Consider the following 25,385-nt stretch of genomic DNA (forward strand, 5'->3'; position numbering starts at 1 on the left):
GATAAAATTCAATAATAATATATCGGTTTGTTATATATAACATAACTTACAAAGTTTATATAATGGCAGGGGCCATTCGCCGAATCACCAGGCTTGTGGACTCCCTATTCGCCAAGCCACTCTCTGAAAGGGCAGCGAATGGCTTCCACAAAACACTCCTAATACGATGACTAAACAATTAAACTTGTATAAAAAAAAGACCAAGCTGACTAAACCTGTATAAAAAAAATTCCCCCAATAATATTGTGGAGTTACTTAAGTAAACCGCCAACAATTATATCAATACAATATACATACATTTTGCCAAGAGAATCAGGGAGACGAAACATAGTAAAGTTGCAGTCGCAACGGTCGTTTGTTAGCGGTGGTGGTGACCGGCCAAAGTTGTGGTTGGATGACAATCAAAGTGGCGGTTTCAATCACGACAATTAACAAGTCATCTTATATGAACCGAATCATCGACATCATAAGTGAAGTATGAAATTTATGTTTGTGTCGAGAGAAAAAGAGATAAATAGCAAGGGTGGCGGACTGCTGTCTCTAGTGCTGGATTGTCACTAAACCTTGAAGTTGTAAATCAAATAGTGACAAGTGGCGCCGAGTCACTACCCGATGAAACTATGGGTGTGCCGCTAAAGGTCCTTCGCGGCTAATGAGTCATACTTTTTGACACGTGCCAGCTGAACCGCTATATTACAGACCAACAGACCACCACCACCTTGAACTATCTGCCACGAACTCGACAAACAAGCTACAAAAGGGGGGGGGGGTGCTCAAATTTTATTCCTAACTAGTTCTAAACCCTCTTGTATTACATCGTAACTCATTCCAGACCCCTATGATGACCCGAAGAGTCTCCGAGCATCGAATCTTGTGCCATCAAGTTAGAGTCCTGGCCACTCCAGTGTTCCCACGTTTCATTACCCCAAAACCCGACATGTAGTAGAAGTGTTTCACATTCGTTCTTAAGTATTATATTCAGAATACGTATTTTAAGGTAGGAGTTATGCTTAAGTCACTTTAATATATAGCTTTGACCATAGTCGGGGTAGCCTAACCCTTGGGAATTCTTATATATTAAGCTTTTCATAAATAAAGGTTTATTAAATAACGTTTCTTCATGGCAAAGAGACGCAAAACGTTACATACAAAGTTATAGTCAAATGACGTTTCTTTTTGAAGAAGAAACATAAATCTTTTTAAGAAAGACATTTCATTCCCCCGACACCCGACGTGTAGTAGAAGTGCTTCACATTCGTTCTTAAGCATTATATTCTGAGTACCTATTTTAAGGTAGGAGTTACGCTTAAGTCACTTTAATACATAGCTTAGACCATAGTCGGGGTTGTAGCCTAACCCCTGCGACGTCTTATAAATTAAGCATTTCAAAAATAAATGTTTATTAAATCACTTTTCTTCATGGCAAAGAAATGAAAAATGCTACACACAAAGTTATAGGCAAATAACATTTCTTCTTGAAGAAGATACTTAAATAATTTTAAGAGAGATATTTATAAAATGGTAAATAAACGGAGAGACTACAGGTACGACTGTTATACAAAGGCAAATGTTTTTTCATTGTTTAAAGCTATAAAGTTCAGTCGAAAGGACTGAAGCTAGATAATTCGATCTAGATATTTATACAAAGTTATTCGCATACTATATGTATGTGGTAACTTACAAGCATATTTTAGTGGAAATATTGATCATAACAAATGTGAATATGCTCATATCTATAAAATTCTTTAATCGAGTCAATTCCCCGAACCCTAAGTTTACATGGGATAATATATCCCTAAAACTTTAGTATACGCTTGCATTATGGCTAGTTATAAGTGTGTTTGAATCCTTATATATGTGAGCAGAGGGTATACATACCCCACCGCATCTGATACAAGTTCCTGTCTGATTTTGACATTGACCATGTCTATGGGAATGTGTGGGCCTGACTAATGTGATGTAATTGGTACCCCGATCTAGAGGGACGATGATTGTTTTTATAAACTGTTTTACAGGTATCAGTAATAGGTGATTGGAGATGATGGATAGCTATTAGATGATTCAATGGCTTAAATGAAAATTTTTATAATATAAATGATACAAATTACAATTTTACAAGTTAAACTATTTTGTAACTACATCGGGTGTTTAATTCCCAAGATTTATGAATATAATAACATTTTAATCAAAGACTTCCGTTTTACAGCCTTAAACTTTGATATATTTACAAAATAGATAACAATGTTGGTCACACACCTATGCCTATGGAGCCGAGTGGATAGGTTGGTATCAGAGTCATTGATTTTAGCGAATTAGGTATTTAACAAAAGTACCTAACCTTTAAGCATTCCAAGTTTAAGATTTGTAGGGAGATGAAAAGATAGTACAAATTCTTCTATTTAATCTTGTCCAGATCTTTGACAAAAACAATTGTCCTCATTGACTCAGCGGCTTCCAAGTAATCAGTCGTGTAAGTCAACACAAGGTATTTGTTATGATCTTAGCCTCAAGCCAGTATCTGGGAATTCAAGAACCCTAGTGGGCCTTGTGCAAGTACAAAAATGGGCCCATATTTATGAACTTATATATATATATATATATAGGGGATGGTTCAAGAAAGAAATGAGATTATTGCGAGAAGTGCGAGAAGTTAATTGTAGCCCTTGATTATGTTTGATCAAATGCCTACATTTAAGATGGCAATCATGTAATATTGAGATGCCTAATTTAATACTTTAGAAGGCAAAAGGGTATGTTGGTATTTTTATTTTTATAACAGACTCTAAAATGCAATCATATCCCTAAAATCTCTCCTAATCATAATTTAATTTATAACATTCTAAAATCACACATTTGCAGGAATCCTCATAAACCTACCAACAATTATAAAAAAACTACATTACTAAGCTGAAGATCATATTCACGTAGTGCATGTAAAAGCAATTTTTTGTTTTGGTTATTTTTTTTGTTTTAATGTTTTTAAATAAATACTTGAGTTCATATATGATCTCACGCACTTAAGACTTATATTACATTTTCGATTTGTTAATTAATTAATTTGATTTAAGATTAAGACTTTTATGTTTGATTCAAATTTATGTTAAGAAAAATATTTTATTATAGAGTAGAAATTATATAGTGTTACATAAATTATTGTCAACAAAATACTGGAGTTTTACGTTATATATCGATCTACATAATGGAGGAATAAAATAATATGTTTATTTACATTATGATGAAACAAAATGCTATATACATGTGTATGATGATTAGTGTAGGTATTTACATTATGATGCAACAAAATACTATGTGTAGGTGATAATGGTATGTGTAGGTGTAATATATATGTCTAGGGATCAACTACAATGTATATATTATTAGATGTCTAGGTGTTGTATATATATATGTGTGTGTGTGTAGGATCGCGGTTTCCACACGCTAATCCTTACAGGTTTATGATGATTAGTGTAGGCATTGTATATATTATGACATGTTTGTTTATATTATTATCATGTGTCTAGGTGTTTCAAAAATGACAAACTCATCATATAAAGGTACATGTTTATGTTATGATTTTGAATTGATTTTTGGCTTTGAAATTAATGGTTGTGACTGTATGTAAATAGTTTGATTAATTATGTGTTTGAAAGAATGGTTATGTGTAGGAAGGATGGTTGTGGTGGTTGTCTAGTACTAATAAAACAAGTGTAGGAAGGATAGTTAGCTATAGTTTAATGTTCGCGAGTGTTGTATTACGGTGTTAATCAGTGTAATGGTTGGGGAGTATAACCAATCAATAAGCACATGTAGGAAAGTATGCGAGAGTGTAGGGGGAGGGGAGGGGGGGGGGGGGGGGGGGCTCACAAATATATAACATAAGAATACATAAGAATATTAGAGGGTGTGTGAGAGAATATACTTTTTTTATTGGCAATGCATGTTCAGGAATTTAGCTAACGTATATCAAGGAAGATAATAATAGAAGATTAATAAATAGTCCGTAGGTAAATTCTTGTCTGGTTTTTTCTTTGGGTGGGAATGATCTTATAATAATAATAAATAAGAAACTTATCATATAGGAAATTATTTGGTATTAACTCAGATGTGAATGATAAATGGTATTTAAAAATAAATGGATTACCTCGGTAGACTTTTGAAGTTAAAATAAAAAAGAAAAGAAAATAGTTGAATTTAAATTATTCTTTGAATTTTAGATAAACAAAAAATAAATAAAGTGAGAAATCTACATAAATTGAATAAAACATATAATTTGAATTAAAATCAGTATGATAAAATTTGTTAGGAATTATCAACTTTCACACAATTTTACGTATATTTTAAAAAAGTATGTCGCAATCTAAATTACTTTTGAATTCAAAATTTTAATATTTAAACACTGAAAAAGATAATTACTTGTAAACAACAAGCCTAAATTAACGATTTTCTTCAATTACTCTTATACACTTACAATAAAATTAATTACAATATAAAAGAAACTATTTTGATTGGTTGGGATGATTTCTCACACTTCTCGCATTAAGATGACTTCTTTCTTGAACTTAAATATATATATATTGTAATTAATTTTATTGTAAGTGTATAAGAGTAATTGAAGAAAATCGTTAATTTAGGCATGTTGTTTACAAGTAATTATCTTTTTCAGTGTTTATATATATATATATACTAGTAGGATACCCGCGTGATGCGGCGGGGACGGAACATAAATTCATAGCATCCCTTAAGCTCGTTTAAATCATTAAACAACTTAATTTGTTCAATTTGCAAGGCTTAGTTCTTGTGTTGAAAAGAGAGAGGGAATGTGAATATAATGTTCTTTTAAAAAAAACGATCATGCCCCGTTTATGTTCTTTCAGTTCGTTTACAAACCTATTTGGCATTCTTTTGCTTGAACTCTAAAAGTATGAACAATTTTTTTAAGAAAATTAATACACTTGTTTATGTATGTTCATATATGCTCATTTATCTTTGTTCAATTGTATTAATTTATGTTCATCTACGTTAGTAAACTATTTGTTTAGATTTTAAATAAACGAACACGAATAAACAAAGCATGCATTTGTTTGCGTTCGTTGGATTCGTTTATAGGACTAAACATGTACGGTGTACCATGGTACATGGCATCGACCGAAGAAACATATAGATCAACTCGCATGTCATCATGAAAGGTAATATAAACAAAACATGAACCAAAATCACAAATACTTACTGTAAATAACACTAAAATGCAGATTGCATGATTGGCACTTGAGTCAGTTTGTATCATCGAGACATAGACAGGGTAGCAAGAAGGCATGATTGGCACATGATTGGCACTTGAGTCAGTTTAACCAACAAAAATCATCAACATATGATCGGCTAGCATTTAAATTCATCTGTGATGAGTGGTGTGATACCAAGAAGGCATTCCTCAATTTTTTTCCTGCAGTTACCACATAATACTAATCCTATTATATCTATCAATTATAATAACAAAACTTATACACAACAGCTATGAATTGCCCTTCACACGATTCCTTCCTTTATAATTCTACGTACAACAAAATTTTCCCAATTAAAACCCCCCAAAACTCAAAATTCACATAACGGAATAAGAAATCTATCAAATTGGAATCAAAGCTTCTTACCAGTGACTCGATTACGCTCTGAAAATACTTATTGAAAGAGAAGAGAAAAGAACGCCCTGTAGTGACGAAGGTTATTAGCAGGAGGCAGGAGCTGTGAAGTGGATGGTTATTAGAATGACACACAGAGGAGAATAAATAGGGAGGAGCTCACACGTATCTGTCAATAACCGCAAGCAGCCAAGCACCGTATTGCCTTGGATACATGTCAAAAATTAAATTGTTTTTCTTATGAATAGTTTTGTCTTAGCCAACACTTCATCAAATTACAATCAAATTCAATTAGAACCTCATCAACTACCTATGTTTGTCCAAAAGCTTACTTGATAAGTTAGAAACTACAACTCTGCATATGTTTGCACATTTTATGCCTAGAACAAATTGTAACATAACTAAAAAAACTATAAATAATGCATAAACAACACTAAATCGTTTACTCTGACAAAATTAGGCGGAGCCACAAACATTCGTGCCATCGTGGACCTTAACTTAGCATACACCCAACTTCACTCCACAGTGTAATAACCCTTGCACACTACAAAACCCAAAAGAACAAAAACAAATAAAAAACATAAATAATCAAATTCGAATGAAACAAATTATTAATGTAAATCAGATATCAACATATAGCAATTAACAACCTGTCCAGATCGGCAATCCCTAACTCGCACCATCTTGTCCCAACTACTGTTATACAACCTAGCTGACCCGATGGGTAGCGTGATACCACCATTGACCTCCAAATTAATTAGTTAAAAATAGATTTAAGGTCTAAACAGAATGAAAAAACAACCATAATTGAATTAAAAAAGGGAATATAACAATTACCTAGACGTTTATTACCTTAGATAATAACCCGAATCAAGATAGCAACCAACGGAACATGACCCACCCGTAGCTGGCAATGATAACATATAACCGACAAGGCAGTGGCAGTCATACTCAAGAAAACACGATGAATAAGGTAAGCGTACCAAAAAAGACAAAGACAAAGGCAACATAACGGCTTACCTACGGGTCTCCTCTGCGTCAACTCGACCACCACCCGGCTACAACTTTATGTAGGTTCCCAGCCGGATCTACATAGGAGTATCTCGTAACACGAGGGTACGGAATCCTCACGTATACGATACGAGTGTTGAGACGATAAACACGTTGAATCTAAACAAACACACGAGTATATATGATAATACTTGTTATATTGCAAGGCGTAATAACCAAACAAACAAGCACATGACTCAGAGAATCACACAAAACAGCCGTTCAAAGTTAATAATAAGGAAGCCGAAGTTAGGAATATATATATCATGACAACTTCGCCTAACATGCTAGGCGAAGTTGTCTTAACTTCGCTTCTTTCCCAAGTTCGCTTAAACCCAAACCAAACTTAACACGTTCAAAACAAAACGAACAATTTAAACGATTACAGACACAAATAAACACGAGATACAAAACTACTGACATCATGCATCAACATACTCCCCCTTGGCAGTAGCCTCATATCTCTATCTTCTTTCTCGTGTCTTGTAATCCAAAAATCACGTACCCACCTTCTTTAAGCATGAATACCCTGTCTCACACAGACAGAAACCACCCTCTGGTACTTCTTTGCTTCATCCTTCCACGCAGGAATATAGAAAATCTTCTTATCATTAAGTACCTGCAAATCAGCTTGAGACAAATTAACCAAGTGCATTGGATCATACACTCTTAAGATCTCCTGTTAATCCTCATCTTCCATCACGGCTTCAGTAGTGTGGCAGTCAACATACCACCACTTGAGATCCTTCAACACATCCTTGGGCATCACCTTCATCGGAACCTCCTTCAAATATCGAATCGGCTTGTATTTCATTACCATCTAGGGTTTACTGTCAGCCCTCATGCCTCGTTCTTTGTCTTCAACCAACTTCCCTTTCTGAGGCTTCAACAACTATAACTTTTTCTCTTTCACACTTTCCTTCCACACGATCTTTCCAACCCATCTCGCAAAGTTGTCATCACTTCGATTAATCAATCTCAGATGTGCCAAATCTTTCACCTCACACTCAGGCAAGGTGTTGAGCGATCTCAAAGCCTTCTTAAAATACTGAACCCCATCATATCGCTTTATCACAAACAATTTTAGCTGCTCATCATACAACCAACAGATAATACCTTTCTTTGATTCAGCATAGCCCTTGATACTGTAACTTTTTTTGAACATTGTTGGAACTGCAGGTTTCTTAGTCTTGAAGAACCATTGCGCACAGCCTTCCTTCCATTTTGGCTGTTCTTCCCACTCAGGATCACCCGACACATTTTCATCTTGACTCAGCTTTACTTCATCAACAATTGGAATATCATGCTCTACACCATCATCAACTATCTCTCCTTCTTCCAACTCACTATCAATCTCTATCTGTTCCCCAATCTTTTCAATCTCACTAGTCGTCAATACATTATCAACTAAGTTATCATCATCATTTCCCATCACTTTCTCATCGTCTACAACCACCACATTCTCACCACCTGTACTGCCTGACGGACCAGCATACTCCCCCTGAGATGTGGAAGTCCCAAGATTTTGTTCAGTTCTTGGCAACTCACCACCTGCATCTTTTGATGCATTGGGATCATCGTCTCTGTCTTGCCTCTTCTTTGTCCTCAGCTCATCACCCTAGCAACTATACTCCCCCTGAGATGCTAAGAACTCTTTCAGCTTGTCAAACAACTTATCATGTTCAACCAGAAGTGCAGTCTGAAGTTGATTCTCTGCCACCAAACGATTAATAGCTTGAGTTTGAATAACATTTACCCTCGATTGTTCTGCAACTACCCTTTCAAGAGCCGCAATACTCTCAGAATCAGACAGAGTATCATCAAAGTCAAACCGCATATGAGATATGTCTTGAGCATAAGGCGGTGGAATCCCCAAACAAGTAATCAAGTGTTTATGAAAACAAACCATAAGACAAAATACATAACAAAAGTTAAATAAAAGGACGGGATCAAATTTCAGTCTTGATCGAACCCTGCATGTTTTTAGAAAAGATCCGACCAGGAATCATACTAACTAAGAGGCTGTCAAACAGATCAATGTTCAGCGGTATTATGACATAGAGAAACAGGTTGTAGTCAGGTATAAAAACTTAGTATGGTTTTCATTGCTTCTGTGATACAGATTAGTTTCAATTAAGCTCAAAAGTTAGATGAACATCACATGAGAGATTGTGACGCCTCCTATCTATTCTCAAGGCGTATTTGGCTTTCCCCTAGTCACCCCGAATTGACTTCGACCCATAGTGTCTGATCAATTAATATTCACATGTAAAACTCTCCGATTCATCTTCCCGAACTCGCTTCGACTTTGAAATATGCTCTCTTGATATATGTAAACATATAGTCTTCATCAGGCTTTAACGATAATAATAAGTTTGTTTTTTTTTGTTTTTTTTGTACAATACAAATACAACTGCAAGTCCCGAATCTGGATCACTGCAGAGACATAACACTAACTTCGCGGAAATCAGAACACTCACGGGCTCGTGTACGACTGGGTAATCACTTTTCTTCCTATCATTCGGAGAGATGTATGTGGAGACATGCACAGCTCAAAATGACTCTCCACAGTAAATCGAGAAGATTTAGTTTGTATCACTTCTACTTTTACGCACCATAGAAAGCTACCATAACATACAATGACTGTCCTAGAGTCTTTTAGGCCTAATAACTTCACCGGTTAGGCACACACAATCAGTTTATCTATCACTTTCCAAGGTTGGATCAATTTTCATTTCTAACACCAATAAAGAAACTTCTTGCGAAGTTATAGACTGAAAAATTATATCATTTCCCAATAAAAAAAATTTTAAAATCAAACACCCGATCAAGACAAAGTCTTTAGGTAAACGGTTATCCTGAAGATCCAATGGATCAGCCGGACCGACCACATACAAATATGTGTCCCTCTGACTAAGTAAGCGAAAGAATTAAAACCCATCATAAACCGCCCCAGTCGCTTTCAGTCATCTGGCTAATGGCTATCCTTATAATCTACAAGTAGATGCAAGGACCAAACATATTCGTGGAATATGTCCTTCAAACTTGAGCAACCGACATAATTTTAAGCGATAGTGATGTTTTTTTTATGATGGTTACTCTGGATTGATCATCCCATTTACCTCAACAAGGTTTTGAAAACGAGATCGATCAAACGCTTTTGTAAAAAGATCGGCAAAATTATCCAGTGAATCAACCTTTTCAAGCATAATTAATTTCTTCTCAACACAATCCCATATGAAATGATGACGAATGTCAATGTGTTTAGTTTTACTATGTTTAACGGGATTGTTAGTTACTGAGATAGCATCAGTGTTATCAGTGCAAATAGGAGTTTGAGTGAAATTCAGACCATAATCGCGCACTTGCTGTTGTATCCATAAAACCTGGGAGCAGCAATTGGATGCTGCCATGTATTATGCTTCGCAGGTGGAAATGGCTACAGAGGTCTGCTTCTTGCACTGCCACGACACCAATCTTCCTCCGAGAAACTAACATCCACCGGTTGTTGACTTCCTGTTCTGAATGCAACCTCCATAGTCAGAATCGATGTATGCTACCAAATCCAGTTCTCCCCCTTTTGAGTACCATAGTCCCAACTTAGGCTTTCCTTTAAGATATCGCAAGATTCTTTTCACTCCCTTCATGTGTGATTCCTTCGGGTTTGCTGAAAACGAACACAAAGACAAACCGCAAACATAATGTCAGGTCTAGATGCGGTTAGATACATTAAAGAAACTATGATTGCCCGATATTGAGTGGGATCCACATCTTCATCACTGTCGGAATCAACACCCAGTTTGTGGTTGACGCAGATTGGAGTATCAAATGGGGTACTATCATCCATTTTAAAGCGTTTAAGCACATCATGGACATACTTCGTTTGATGAATAAACATGCCATCTTTCTTCTGATCTACCTGCAATCCCAAAAAGAAAGTTAATTCTCCCATGGCGCTCATCTCAAACCATTTCTTCATGATAGCTTCAAACTCCTGACACATAGTAACTCTTGAGACATCAAAGATGATATCGTCCACATAAACCTGAACGAGTAGAAAATCACCCCTTTTCTGTTTGACAAATAAGGTACTGTCGATCTTCCCTCTCTCAAACCCATTCTCTAGCAAGTAATCTGACAAAGTTGCATACCAGGCCCGAGGTGCCTGATGTAGCCCATATAATGCTTTGCTCAGCTTGTACACATGATCAGGAAAATTTGGGTCAGGGAAACCCGGAGGTTGTTCGACGTATACCACCTCATCGACTTTTCCATTCAGAAACGCACGCTTCACATCCAACTGGAACACTTTCATCTTTTTGCGTGAAGCAAAGGCCAGAAACAGTCGAATTGCTTCCAATCTTGCCACAGGAGCAAACACTTCATTGTAATCAATTCTTTCCTGTTGATTAAACCCTTTGACTACCAATCTTGCCTTGTTGCGAATGATTACCCCCTTCTCATCTCTCATACACTTGAATACCCACTTTGTACCGATAGCGTTCACATCTTGTGGTTTTTCAACTAACTTCCATACTTCCATCTTTTCAAACTGTGCCAGTTCTTCCTGCATGGCTTCAACCCACGAGCTATCCTTCAGTGCAATTTGATAGTTCTTTGGTTCTATCTGACTGATGAAGCAGGCGTACAAGCATTCATTTATAATACCAGTGTCCTTAATGTTTGCATACACACATGTGTTTTCATCCAAACTTTTTCTAGTATGTACACCATCAGAAGGATTACCGATCACATTTTCTAACGGATGATTCTTGTGAGTTTTGGTGGTTTGAACCGGACCGACTTCCAAATCAATTTCTAGATTTGGAGAGAGTTCATCAGAGTGATGCTGAGTGTGAAATGGATTGTAGAATTCATCTTCATTCGAGACAGCCGGAGTTTCAACCGCACTTGACGAGGTTGGTTGATTTTCATTATATTGCGGGCGTTGTACAATGGTCTCCTCTTCGTCATACAACATCTGTGTGGCCATTTTCTCATCTATGTCTGCAAAATCCAAGTAAGGCACATTAAAAGATTTGAATAGCTTATCATAGTCGAAAGCCTCTACTGGTCCCATACTAGGCCTTGGTGATTTGTACCTAGTAATATCAGTGTTACAGACCACCTCAACCTTACTGTTTGATAGATTAAAGACTCTCCTGTTGGGTGTCCCAACAACATAGCCAACCAAGATACCTTCGTCAGCTTTCTCACCAAATTTAGAGTTAGTCTTTAATATCGAACATGGGGACCCGAAAGGTTCAAGACCTCTCAAATTTGGCTTTCTACCATGCATAAGTTCATAACAGGTTTTATTAATCTTTTAACAGTTAAAACACGATTAAGGATATAACAGGCTGTAGCAACAGCCTCAGCCCAGAACACCACAGGAAGTTTAGCATCTGCCAGCATGGTCCTGGCGCCTTCGATTAGAGTTCTATTCTTCCTTTCAGCTACTCCATTTTGTTGCGGAGTATATGGGGCACTGTACTGATGTTCTATCCCTTTCTGTAAACAAAACATCTCCATCAGACAGTTCTTGAACTCTGTACCATTATCACTTCTGATGTACTTAACCTTTCTTCCAACAATATTTTCCACCTTGGTAATCAAGTTAATTACCAACTGAACTGTTTCATCTTTTGCCTTCTGAAAATAGACCCAAGAGTATCGTGAGTAGTCATCGGTTACAACCAAACAGTATGAAGTTCCTCCTAGACTTTTTACATTCACAGGACCAAAGAGATCCATGTGAAGCAAGTCCAGGGTGCTGACAATTGAGTTAACCTTCTTGGAGTGATGAGGCTTCTTGTGTTGTTTTTCTTTCTTGGATGACACACATTGGTCTTCAAAATTGAAGTTATTCAAGGGGACCCCAAGTACCAGCCCATTCTTGACAATGTAATTCATCTTGCGAATGTGGATATGACCCATTATTCGGTGCCACAACTCAGACTCAGACTCTGTTGCTTTTGACAGAAGACATGACTCTTCCGTTGCCATCTCGGTTGACCGCATGTCCATTACATATGTGTTATTTTCTCTTGGAGCCTTCATCACGATCCAGGTTTCAGGAATCTTGAAACCATGATAAAGCACGAGTGTCTCATCTTTAGTAAAATGAATGGTGTATTCTTTATCACAGATCTGAGAGACACTCAAAAGATTGTGCTTCAACTCTTCCACAAAATTCACTTTTTCCAACTTTATTCTTCCATTCGTCACAGTCCCAATACCAGTAATTCTTCCTCCACTTTCTCCTGCAAAAATAACCCTTCCTCCTTGAACAGGCTTCCAATCACGTAACAATTTCTTGTTACTAGTCATGTGCCGGGAACAACCACTGTCAACAACCCACATGTTGTTTTCAGCCCTGTTCGACTGTTCCTGCACAATTAAAGAAATAGATTAAAATCTGGGGACCCAAGACCTTCTGGTCTTGGGTTGATTAAACCTGTTATCCGGCATCCAGTACCTTGGTTGCCCAAAGTTAGTTTGAAGAGAGTTTCTATAAGATCTGAAAGGGCTGAAAAAACGAGAATTTCTAGATGACTGGCTATGAGGCTATCCAAACCTTCGAGAATTTCTAGCATTAATGGAATTATAATTGTTGGTTTGGTGATTTACTGGGAAAAACGAGACAGGTTTCTTTGAAATCTTGGATTAGTCCAATGATTGAAGGTTGATGTTGTAACACCCCGTAACCGTAGCGGAAACGTACACGGGATGCAACAGACACATCTGATATCAACAGCATTGCTTATAAAGAAAACACCACTACAATAATTTAAACGTATTACATTGTTCCGAGTTTCGTTACCGACTAGGCGTTATCACATAAGTTTTACCAATAGTACGTTAACATGTTTAAAACAAAATATAGACCCTTAAGCTTCCACAAAATAGCACACATCATCAAGCACGTATCACTCATTCCAATTTGGGTGTACCTAGAAAGCATGTAAAGAAAACGGGTCAACTACGAATAGTTGGTGAGTTTCACTAATTTAAATAAACCATGACAAATCATTTTAATAATCATAAATTAATGATGTAATTATGCTGAGCCTACAAGTGAAAACTCTGTTAACCCAGAAACACATTTAATAACCTCTGGGGACACTGTTAACCCAGAAACACATTTAATAACCTCTGGGGACACTGTTAACCCAGAAATACATTTAATAACCTCTGGGGACACTGTTAACCCAGAAATACATTTAATAGCCTCTGGGACACTGTTAACCCAGAAATACATTTAATAACCTCTGGGGACACTGTTAACCCAGAACCCTGTTTCGGGCCTTACAATATTAGCAACTCAGACAATTACTATCTTAATACATTACCGTACGATTCCCGTACAATAAACATTATATAAATACATTCATTTCCATGCGATCGGCATGTACTTAAACACTTTGATAAAAAAAACATGCTTTCCGCCCCGGGAAAATATCTAAAACAGTTCAGTAAAAAGGGGCTCGTAAAACTCACCTTTTTGTGAGCAAAGATGTAATACTGTGCACAGCTACCGGTCCGGATCTGTAATACGATCCCTAAGTCGTTACTACATAATTTCTATTAATATAACTTAAATTCGTGTTAACCGGTAGGTCTGGGGACACTGTTAACCCAGTACCGAACACGATCCGGGGACAATGTTAACCCCGAAACACTTCTCAGGACATAGATTGTGATATCACTTAGAGTTCTTTAGTCAAAATTACCATTAGTTTGTTTTCTCGTTTTGCGTGCCTAGCACGGTTAACCATCTTTATGTTTTCAAAAATGAGTTTGGTCACATACGACCCGAAAATAGTTGTTACTGATATTTTAATTAAAGTGGTGAAATTAGAGCTCGGTTTAGACACCCCGTTTGGCCGTGGGGCCCGTTTTCGTCTTTAGTATACCGGAAACTGCTAAATCGGGTAAAATTACCCAAATCATCCGAATTACTTTTGGATGATTTATTTTTACTTGATTAACTTAGTTTCATGAAAATAGTCCATTTTTAGGGTTTTTATACACCAGTCAGCTCGCTTAGGCGAACTTTGCCGGTTTACGCGTTTTAAGCTTTAAAAGTTTGTTTTTATGTTCTGTTTAGCACAAATAATTATCCGTTTAGTCTCGGATCTTGAAATTTTGCACAAATCAGTTTTTGACAGTAAGGAATTTTATAAAAATATTTCCAGAATTAATTTTTATATTTAACATTTATTTATCTATTTTAAAACGTCATTTAAACACCAAATATGTCGAAAATACCAAACAACCTTAGAAAAATCCCAAATTTTTCTGAGATGGCTCCTGCCATCCACATAGTTCCCAGTAATTTTTACAGAACTAAAAACTCATTTTTCATGCCATTTTCACCAAAACCGAGCTAGAAAACCCTAGAACTCGTTTTACCGAAAAGCCTACTTAGACTTCTCCAATGGACCTGAAATTTTGTGTGTGACTTTTATATGTTATAAAAAGCTTATGTGAATTTTTCCAGAATTTTTCATTGTGTTTAGCTATTTTTCACCATTTTTAGCCAAAACCGAGCATTAAATTCACCAAATATTCATCCTTTATCCAAAAATTACCAAAATTTCACAGATCTCATATTTTCATGTGTAGATCATCTCTGTGAAATTTCATGACCCAACTCTAAGTCTACCACAATCTGTCCAAATCACACAAATCATACGAAAAACCGAACTACCTTGTGTTTCTAGCTTTAGATCGCAAAGATCTTGCTTTCTAGCCTTTGCTAGCAACTAGATATAACACCTACAAGCACAATAACACCACACCAAGCAAGTTATACCCACAATCAAGCCATTTCTTTCATGGTTTCGGTTAAGACATCAAAACAAAGATTTTAACCGTAAAAATTCGTTTTTGACTCTTTTAACTCCTTTCTTGGACCAAGATCCCTTGTATAACTTGTATACATCACTTGATCATGCAAGAATCGGTTTCATCTCGGGTTTTCACCCATTTTTCACTTGAAACCTCATTTTCTCAAGATTTTGGAATTAAAAACCAAGATTAAACCATAATAACATGTTTATACCTTATGGATCTTCTTAAAAAACAAGGGTTTTTGGTTGAATGTGTGGAGGATGGAGAGAAATGTGGAGTTGGGAGTGTAGAAAAAAGAAAATGAAATGTGTGTGTGCACCACATGGACCGATCGGTCCTTGTATGGTGTGGGGTGGGGCCCACATCTCCAACCTTGGCCACACATTTGGATTGTGTAATCCGGATAATGTTGTGGATAATCTGGTTCAGTTCGTTTTTCGGTTAAACACTTAATTCGGCTTAAAACGAGGCTAAAACGGTCGTTTTTCGGCTTAAAAATAAAATTTATATAAAACCGATTTATAAACTTTAAAAACTTAAACCATGACATTTATTGACTCAACACATCATATTGTCGGTCATTGTGCATCTTTTTCGGCTTGATCGATCTTCTCTTGCTTGGTTTGATATTAAAGGTTTCGTTTAACGTACCGACGTACCATTAAATCGAAATCCTTTTTCTGTGCTATAACTCACTCATCCCGAAGCTTTAATACTTCGTAAACCTTACTAAACATCATATATTTCGTCTATAATGTAATCCCCGATTCGATCGGGTTTCAATAATCGTTCATCGGTTAATCGTAATTCCAATACGACTAGCTGTACATTCGAGTATAATTCATACTTGTGAATCTTATATACTCGTATAAACACATTATAATTTATATATTCAGTATTAAATAACACATAAATGGTATATTCCGGCTAGGGTATACCTGAATTTGCCGGAATCGTTACATTCTCCCCCCGTTATAAAAATTTTGTCCTCGAAATTTTATGCGTCAACTACTTCCTTTTGAGAAAATAGGTGGGGGTATTTCTTCCGAAATTCGTCCTTTCGTTCACATGTATATTCTGGGCCTCGTTGCGAGTTCCATCTAACTTTGACCAACGAGATCTTATTGTGTCTAAGTTGCTTGATTTTCCCGTCCACTATTTCTATGGGTTCCTCTACGAAATTAAGCTTATCGTTTAATTGGACACCCTCTAGTGGTAACACCGATGTCTCATCCGACAGACACCTTTTCAAGTTTGACACGTGAAACACGTTGTGAACTGCACTTAATTCATCAGGCAGTTTAATCGGTATACTACAGGACCGATTTTTGCTGTAATGTTGAATGGTCCAATGTATCTAGGGGCTAACTTCCCCGCCTTTCCAAATCTGACTACTCCTTTCCAAGGTGATACTTTCAAATACACTTTATCACCTTTCTCAAATGATAACGGTTTCCTACGGGTATCGGCATAACTCTTCTGCCGATCCCGTGCGGCCTTCAGATTGTTCTTAATTTCAAGGATTTTGCTGGTCGTTTCCTGGACCAGATCTGATCTAATAACCTGTGTGTCGCCCAATTCAGTCCAGCAGAGTGGTGATCGGCACTTCCGTCCATACAATGCTTCGTAAGGTGCTGCCTTTATACTGCTATGGTAACTGTTATTATAGGAAAATTCAACGAGTGGGAGATGTTGATCCCAATTTCCCTTAAAATCCAGTACGCATGCACGAAGCAAATCCTCCAGTGTTTGGATGGTCCTTTCAGACTGACCGTCGGTCTGAGGGTGGTAAGCTGTGCTTAGATCAATACGCGTTCCCAGCGCTTCTTTTACAGCTTGCCAAAGATTGGAGGTGAAATGGCTATCTCGATCGGAGATGATTGAGATGGGTATCCCATGACGAGAAACAATTTCATTTATATAAATCTGCGCAAGTCTTTCGGTGTTATAATTATTTCTAATCGGAATAAAATGTGCCGACTTGGTTAGTCGATCCACGATTACCCAAATTGCATCGTGTCCACGGGACGTCTTAGGGAGATGTGTCACAAAATCCATCGTGATTTGCTTCCATTTCCATTCGGGAATTTCCGGTTGTTGTAACATCCCCGAGGGTTTCTGGTGCTCCGCCTTAACCCTCGCACACGTCGTACACTTGCCAACGTATGTGGCTATATCCTTTTTCATACCCGGCCACCAGTAGAACTCCTTCACATCCTTGTACATCTTATCCGATCCCGGATGTATGGAATATTTCGATTTATGCGCTTCGTCCATGATTAGTTCTCGAAGGTCATGGAGGGTCGGGATCCAAATCCGATTTTTGAAATAGAGAATTTCGTCCACGCGCTGTTCGAAATTCTTCTCGTTACCGTAAAGCCCCTCTTTTTCCAATTGTTCATCTTTCAACGCTTCGCGTTGAGCGACTCGAACCAGGTCCGAAAGGTTCGACTGGACTATCATTTCCAGTGCTCGCACTCACAATGGCTTAACCCGATCCTTCCTACTCAGGGCATCGGCTACGACGTTAGCCTTGCCGGGGTGATAACGGATGTCACAGTCATAGTCGCTTAACAACTCGACCCATCTTCGTTGCCTCATATTCAGTTCTTTCTGATCGAATATGTGTTGCAAACTTTTATGATCGGTGAAGATGGTGCACTTTGTACCGTAGAGATAACGTCTCCAGATTTTAAGTGCGAAGATAACTGCTCCCAGTTCTAAGTCATGAGTAGTGTAATTTTTCTCGTGTATTTTTAACTGTCGAGAAGCATAGGCTATAACCTTATTATTTTGCATCAACACGCATCCTAACCCTCTCCGGGATGCGTCACAATACACGACTAAACCATCATCTCCGTCGGGGAGACTTAAGATCGGCGCTTGGCACAATCTTTGTTTTAGCGTTTGAAACGCCGTTTCCTACTCTTCACCCCATTCATACTTTCGATCTTTTTGGGTCAGAAGGGTTAAAGGTTGGGCGATGCTGGAAAAGTTCTCTATAAATCGACGATAATATCCAGCTAAGCCTAAGAATTGGCGGATTTCCTTTGGCGATTTAGGCGCCTGCCAATTCTTAACTGCTCCAACCTTACTTGGATCAACGTGTATTCCTTGATGGTTTATAACGTGACCAAGGAATTGCACTTCTTGTAACCAGAAGTTACACTTGGAGAATTTTGCATACAACTTCTCCTGATTTAGAAGCTCTAAAATTAATCTTAAGTGTTGCTCGTGCTCTTCTTTACTCTTCGAGTATATCAAAATATCGTCAATAAACACGATGACGAATTTATCGAGGTAGGGTTTACAGACTCGATTCATGAGATCCATGAATACTGCTGGCGCATTTGTTAGCCCAAAAGGCATAACTAAGAACTCGTAATGGCCGTAGCGAGTCCGGAATGCGGTTTTTGGGATATCCTCCTCCTGAATTCTAACCTGATGGTATCCCGATATAAGATCTATTTTTGAGAAGTAGCTCGCACCTTGTAGTTGGTCGAACAGGTCATCGATTCGGGGGAGAGGATACCTATTTTTGATTGTCAACTTGTTCAGCTCCCTGTAATCTATGCACATTCTAAGGCTCCCGTCCTTCTTTTTCACGAAAAGTACAGGTGCACCCCACGGGGAATAACTGGGACGTATAAATCCTTTATCCAACAATTCTTGCAACTGGTTGGATAATTCTTGCATCTCGGATGGTGCAAGTCGGTAGGGCGCCTTAGCAACAGGGCCAGCTTGAGGTAATAGATCGATTCTGAATTCGACCCGTCGGGTTGGCGGTAATCCAGGAAGTTCTTCTGGGAAGACTTGTGGAAATTCGCGTACCACTGGAATATCATCCACCCGTTTCTCCTCAGAATTAGTGGCCGTCAAGCTTGCTAGATACGCCACGCATCCTTGGCGTATGTATTTTAACACCTTGAGGTGGGATATAAATGGTATCATGGTGCCTGACTTTTCTCCTTGCACTAATATCTCTTCGTCATCCGACACCCGGATCTTGACGATTTTCTTTTCACAGTTTATTTCTACTTTGTTGCGTGTTAACCAATCCATTCCCACTATCACGTCAAAACTACCCAATTGTACCGGTAACAAGTCAATCGGAAGGGATTGATCGTTCAGAATAAAAGGGCAATTCCGAACTATTCGATTAACTATCATGGTTTTACCGTTAGCGACTTCTACGGTATAAGGTTCTATGGTCTCACCAATTGGAAGGTTTGCTATCGACAGGAATTTAACGGAAACAAAACTCCTATTGGCGCCTGTATCAAATAATACAGAAGCGTAATGATCAGAGACGAGGAATGTACCTGTCACTACACTGGGGTCCTGGCGTGCTTCGTTCGCCCCCATCACGAATGCTCGGCCTCGCGCCGGATTGGACGACGATGCCTGACCCGCGGTTTGCCGCCCATTTCCTCCCTGGTTCAGTTTCGGACAGTTTCTCTTGAAGTGCTCTGTGCTGCCGCATTCAAAGCAAGCACGGCTGGTGGTCATCACTTGATTTCCTTGTGGGTTTGGTTGTCGGGCTTGTTGGGTCCTAAATGGCTGCGCACGGATAGGTTGCGGTTGTCGGTTCAGGTTGTTCAGGTTTGTCCTACAACTTGGTGCGTAGTGCCCAATCCTGCCACACCGGTGGCACACCACCTCTTTGCACACGCCACCATGGTGGTAACCGCATTTCCCACACCTAGGAAACGTTCCCTTCTGCGGTTCTTGTCTTCCGCCTGAACTAGTCATGGTGTAGTTTTGGGCAGTGGGCCTAGCACGTTTATTTTGCTGCTTTTCCTGGATCCTATGGTCATGTGTACCCCGCTTTCCCCCAGTGTATTCTCCTGCCACCCTCAGTGAACCGCTCCTTACGAAATCATATGTGACGATACCAGCCTGCGTCACCGCACCCTCATACGTCTGGTGTCCCCCAGAATTGACTATACTCCTTACAACGGGAGTTAGCCCCCAAATATAACGCTCAACCCTCTTCGACTCTAGGGTGACCAGCCATGGCACCAATCGCGACAAGTCAATAAACCGGTTCGTATAACCCAAATGGTCCGCCCCCTGCATCTCCAGGTTCCACAATTCATTTTCTAATTTCTGCAATTCGTTTTTCGGGCAGAAATGCCCCAGTACAAGAGCCTTAAGCTCTGTCCAGGTCATGCGGTTTGTTGCCGCCTGACCCCGGGTCTGCACTATTGTATTCCACCATGTCAAGGCATGGTCCGTGAATGTGCAGGTGGCGTACTTTACAACACAGTCCTCGGGGCAGTTGCTGATGTTCACAACTGATTCTATTTTCTCGATCCACTTAACCAACCCATTTGGTCCTTCAGACCCGCTAAACTCTAGAGGTTTGCACAACATAAAGTCTTTGATCGAACATCCCCCGGATGCAGGAATCGGTTCAGTACGGTTTGTCTCTACAGTTGGTATAGGGCCATTACTGTCCGTAACGACCACCCTAGGCGGTGCGTCATTACTCGGAATCGTGTCATCATTCTGTGGAGGATTAACATTTTGTTTCCCGTCATTATTGGTGGTCGTTTGATTGCTCGGAGGGGTTGGATTGGTCGAATTGTTAATACTGGCGGCGATGCGCGATACTATATCCGGTATCGCCGCCTCTAACTGTTGAGCAATCAACGGCTCACATCTACTTCCGACATTTGAGCTGATCGTTTTGGTGCCATTCTACACATCATCAGAAAATACATATAATTAATACAAGTTCCAATCATAAAACACAACAAACCTTCCATTCATTAACAAACATTAGTACATATTACATCCATGTCAGTTCACATACTTTTTCTGTCATCATTACATAAGTTAAGTTTTCCTACATAGGGCCTATGTCGGCATCATCTCGACATAACCCACAATGGGTCAGTGCTTGAATGATACCCAAAAGTATCTATAACGATATACCCCAAAAGAGACCCCCCTAAGGGCCAGTGGTTGTATTATAACTACCCAAGATTCACTCTATGTTAGCATCACCACTAACTGCTTACACAGAGTATCAAAAAGCGGTTCCTGTCTACTCCCATCCTAACACCACTAAACACGGTGGTATACCAACCCCACCAAAACAGCCACCAACACCACCATCACAGCCAGCATAACCCGAATCCGCGTCTCCATCCGGCCGATCATCCACTGAGAGTATGAGCACTCCCTCTTCAGCTGCGAAATCGCATACTGGTGGTCCAGTATGCAGTCCCCCAAGTACATCCGCCTCTGTACTCCCACTGTCAAGGCGGCGGAGTGCTCATTCACCTGCTCGGTGAGCACTCGCGGCCATGCCGCCGCATCCCTTTCCTGCCTAGGGAGGCCCCAAACGGGTGGAGTCACAGGCTCGGGCTGGGAGCGGGAGGACTCGCTCCTGCGGGTAGCAGGTCTGGGTGGGGGCGAGGTTGGTGGGACATGTGGAATACTGATCCGCGCCGTGAGGCGGGGTCCGAATCCGGGCGGGACAGGGATGGCCTGTGGCGCGGGCGGGGTAGGGGATCTGGCAATCCTGACTGGGGAGGACTGGCCAGAGCTCCTACGACTAGCCTCGCTAGGCTCAGAGCTGGATGATACACGTATGCTCCCAGAGTTCCCGGAGCTGACTTCCTCCGGGTCCTCCTCCATAGACAAACTAGGAGTTCTCGACATTCTTTCCTGCACACAAGTTAACAAACATGTAGTTCTTTCCATAGTGTAAATCATAATCAAATTAATATGCACTTACTTATACAACTTGACCACTTAACTATATTATCATATATTTGCACATATGTTGCCAATTTTACCTATTAAAGTCCCCCGTGACTTCGCCTGAATTCCCTCGTGCGGACAAGTCTGTTATTATGTTCCGGACCATAATAACTCACTTGTCCATCCAAGTTCATCCAGACCTTGTCACAATAAATTATTAGTTGATATTCAGATCCTATAACACTTGAGCTACTGGTTATATTTTAGGTATCTTTTAAAGACATCCTAATTCTTTATAACCAATGGCTCTGATACCAAGTTCTGTAACACCCCGTAACCGCAACGGAAACGTACACGGGATGCAACTGACACATCTGATATCAACAGCATTGCTTATAAAGAAAACACCACAACAATAATTTAAACGTATTACATTGTTCCGAGTTTCGTTACCGACTAGGCGTTATCACATAAGTTTTACCAATAGTACGTTAACATGTTTAAAACAAAATATAGACCCTTAAGCTTCCACAAAATAGCACACATCATCAAGCACGTATCACTCATTCCAATTTGGGTGTACCTAGAAAGCATGTAAAGAAAACGGGTCAACTACGAATAGTTGGTGAGTTTCACTAATTTAAATAAACCATGACAAATCATTTTAATAATCATAAATTAATGATGTAATTATGCTGAGCCTACAAGTGAAAACTCTGTTAACCCAGAAACACATTTAATAACCTCTGGGGACACTGTTAACCCAGAAACACATTTAATAACCTCTGGGGACACTGTTAACCCAGAAATACATTTAATAACCTCTGGGGACACTGTTAACCCAGAAATACATTTAATAGCCTCTAGGGACACTGTTAACCCAGAAATACATTTAATAACCTCTGGGGACACTGTTAACCCAGAACACTGTTTCGGGCCTTACAATATTAGCAACTCAGACAATTACTATCTTAATACATTACCGTACGATTCCCGTACAATAAACATTATATAAATACATTCATTTCCATGCGATCGGCATGTACTTAAACACTTTGATAAAAAAAACATGCTTTCCGCCCCGGGAAAATATCTAAAACAGTTCAGTAAAAAGGGGCTCGTGAAACTCACCTTTTTGTGAGCAAAGATGTAATACTGTGCACAGCTACCGGTCCGGATCTGTAATACGATCCCTAAGTCGTTACTACACAATTTCTATTAATATAACTTAAATTCGTGTTAACCGGTAGGTCTGGGGACACTGTTAACCCAGTACCGTACACGATCCGGGGACAATGTTAACCCCGAAACACTTCTCAGGACTTAGATTGTGATATCACTTAGAGTTTTTTAGTCAAAATTACCATTAGTTTGTTTTCTCGTTTTGCGTGCCTAGCACGGTTAACCGTCTTTATGTTTTCAAAAATGAGTTTGGTCACATACGACCCGAAAATAGTTGTTACTGATATTTTAATTAAAGTGGTAAAATTAGAGCTCGGTTTAGACACCCCGTTTGGCCGCGGGGCCCGTTTCCGTCTTTAGTATACCGGAAACTGCTAAATCGGGTAAAATTACCCAAATCATCCGAATTACTTTCGGATGATTTATTTTTACTTGATTAACTTAGTTTCATGAAAATAGTCCATTTTTAGGGTTTTTATACACCAGTCAGCTCGCTTAGGCGAACTTTGCCGGTTTACGCGTTTTAAGCTTTAAAAGTTTGTTTTTATGTTCTGTTTAGCACAAATAATTATCCGTTTAGTCTCGGATCTTGAAATTTTGCCCAAATCAGTTTTTGACAGTAAGGAATTTTATAAAAATATTTCCAGAATTAATTTTTATATTTAACATTTATTTATCTATTTTAAAACGTTATTTAAACACCAAATATGTCGAAAATACCAAACAACCTTAGAAAAATCCCAAATTTTTCTGGGATGGCTCCTGCCATCCACATAGTTCCCAGTAATTTTTACAGAACCAAAAACTCATTTTTCATGCCATTTTCACCAAAACCGAGCTAGAAAACCCTAGAACTCGTTTTACCGAAAAGCCTACTTAGACTTCTCCAATGGACCTAAAATTTTGTGTGTGACTTTTATATGTTATAAAAAGCTTATCTGAATTTTTCCAGAATTTTTCATGGTGTTTAGCTATTTTTCACCATTTTTAGCCAAAACCGAGAATTAAATTCACCAAATATTCATCCTTTATCCAAAAATTTCCAAAATTTCACAGATCTCATATTTTCATGTGTAGATCATCTCTGTGAAATTTCATGACCCAACTCTAAGTCTACCACAATCTGTCCAAATCACACAAATCATAAGAAAAACCGAACTACCTTGTGTTTCTAGCTTTAGATCGCAAAGATCTTGCTTTCTAGCCTTTGCTAGCAACTAGATATAACACCTACAAGCACAATAACACCACACCAAGCAAGTTATACCCACAATCAAGCCATTTTTTTCATGGTTTCGGTTAAGACATCAAAACAAAGATTTTAACCGTAAAAATTCGTTTTTGACTCTTTTAACTCCTTTCTTGGACCAAGATCCCTTGTATAACTTGTATACATCACTTGATCATGCAAGAATCGGTTTCATCTCGGGTTTTCACCCATTTTTCACTTGAAACCTCATTTTCTCAAGATTTTGGAATTAAAAACCAAGATTAAACCATAATAACATGTTTATACCTTATGGATCTTCTTAAAAAACAAGGGTTTTTGGTTGAATGTGTGGAGGATGGAGAGAAATGTGGAGTTGGGAGTGTAGAAAAAAGAAAATGAAATGTGTGTGTGCACCACATGGACCGATCGGTCCTTGTATGGTGTGGGGTGGGGCCCACATCTCCAACCTTGGCCACACATTTGGATTGTGTAATCCAGATAATGTTGTGGATAATCTGGTTCAGTTCGTTTTTTGGTTAAACACTTAATTCGGCTTAAAACGAGGCTAAAACGGTCGTTTTTCGGCTTAAAAATAAAATTTATATAAAACCGATTTATAAACTTTAAAAACTTAAACCATGACATTTATTGACTCAACACATCATATTGTCGGTCATTGTGCATCTTTTTCGGCTTGATCGATCTTCTCTTGCTTGGTTTGATATTAAAGGTTTCGTTTA

The 25,385-nt window shown here is 38.7% G+C and overlaps 1 long non-coding RNA gene across 1 annotated transcript; it reads right to left on the reverse strand.

The window, feature by feature from the left end:
• Nucleotides 1–5,348: 5,348 nt before the first annotated feature.
• On the reverse strand, nucleotides 5,349–6,651 carry LOC143581758 (uncharacterized). The gene is made up of 3 exons (XR_013143882.1): nucleotides 6,486–6,651; nucleotides 6,284–6,379; nucleotides 5,349–6,177 (listed from the first exon to the last, which is right to left on the reverse strand). It is a non-coding gene; the product is annotated as an uncharacterized LOC143581758 (long non-coding RNA).
• Nucleotides 6,652–25,385: the final 18,734 nt, after the last annotated feature.

This window comes from Bidens hawaiensis, unplaced genomic scaffold (assembly GCF_021521415.1).
Source record: "Bidens hawaiensis isolate Kalapana, Puna unplaced genomic scaffold, B.hawaiensis_p1.1 tig00031167_1, whole genome shotgun sequence".
In the NCBI taxonomy this organism is placed as follows: Eukaryota; Viridiplantae; Streptophyta; class Magnoliopsida; order Asterales; family Asteraceae; genus Bidens; species Bidens hawaiensis.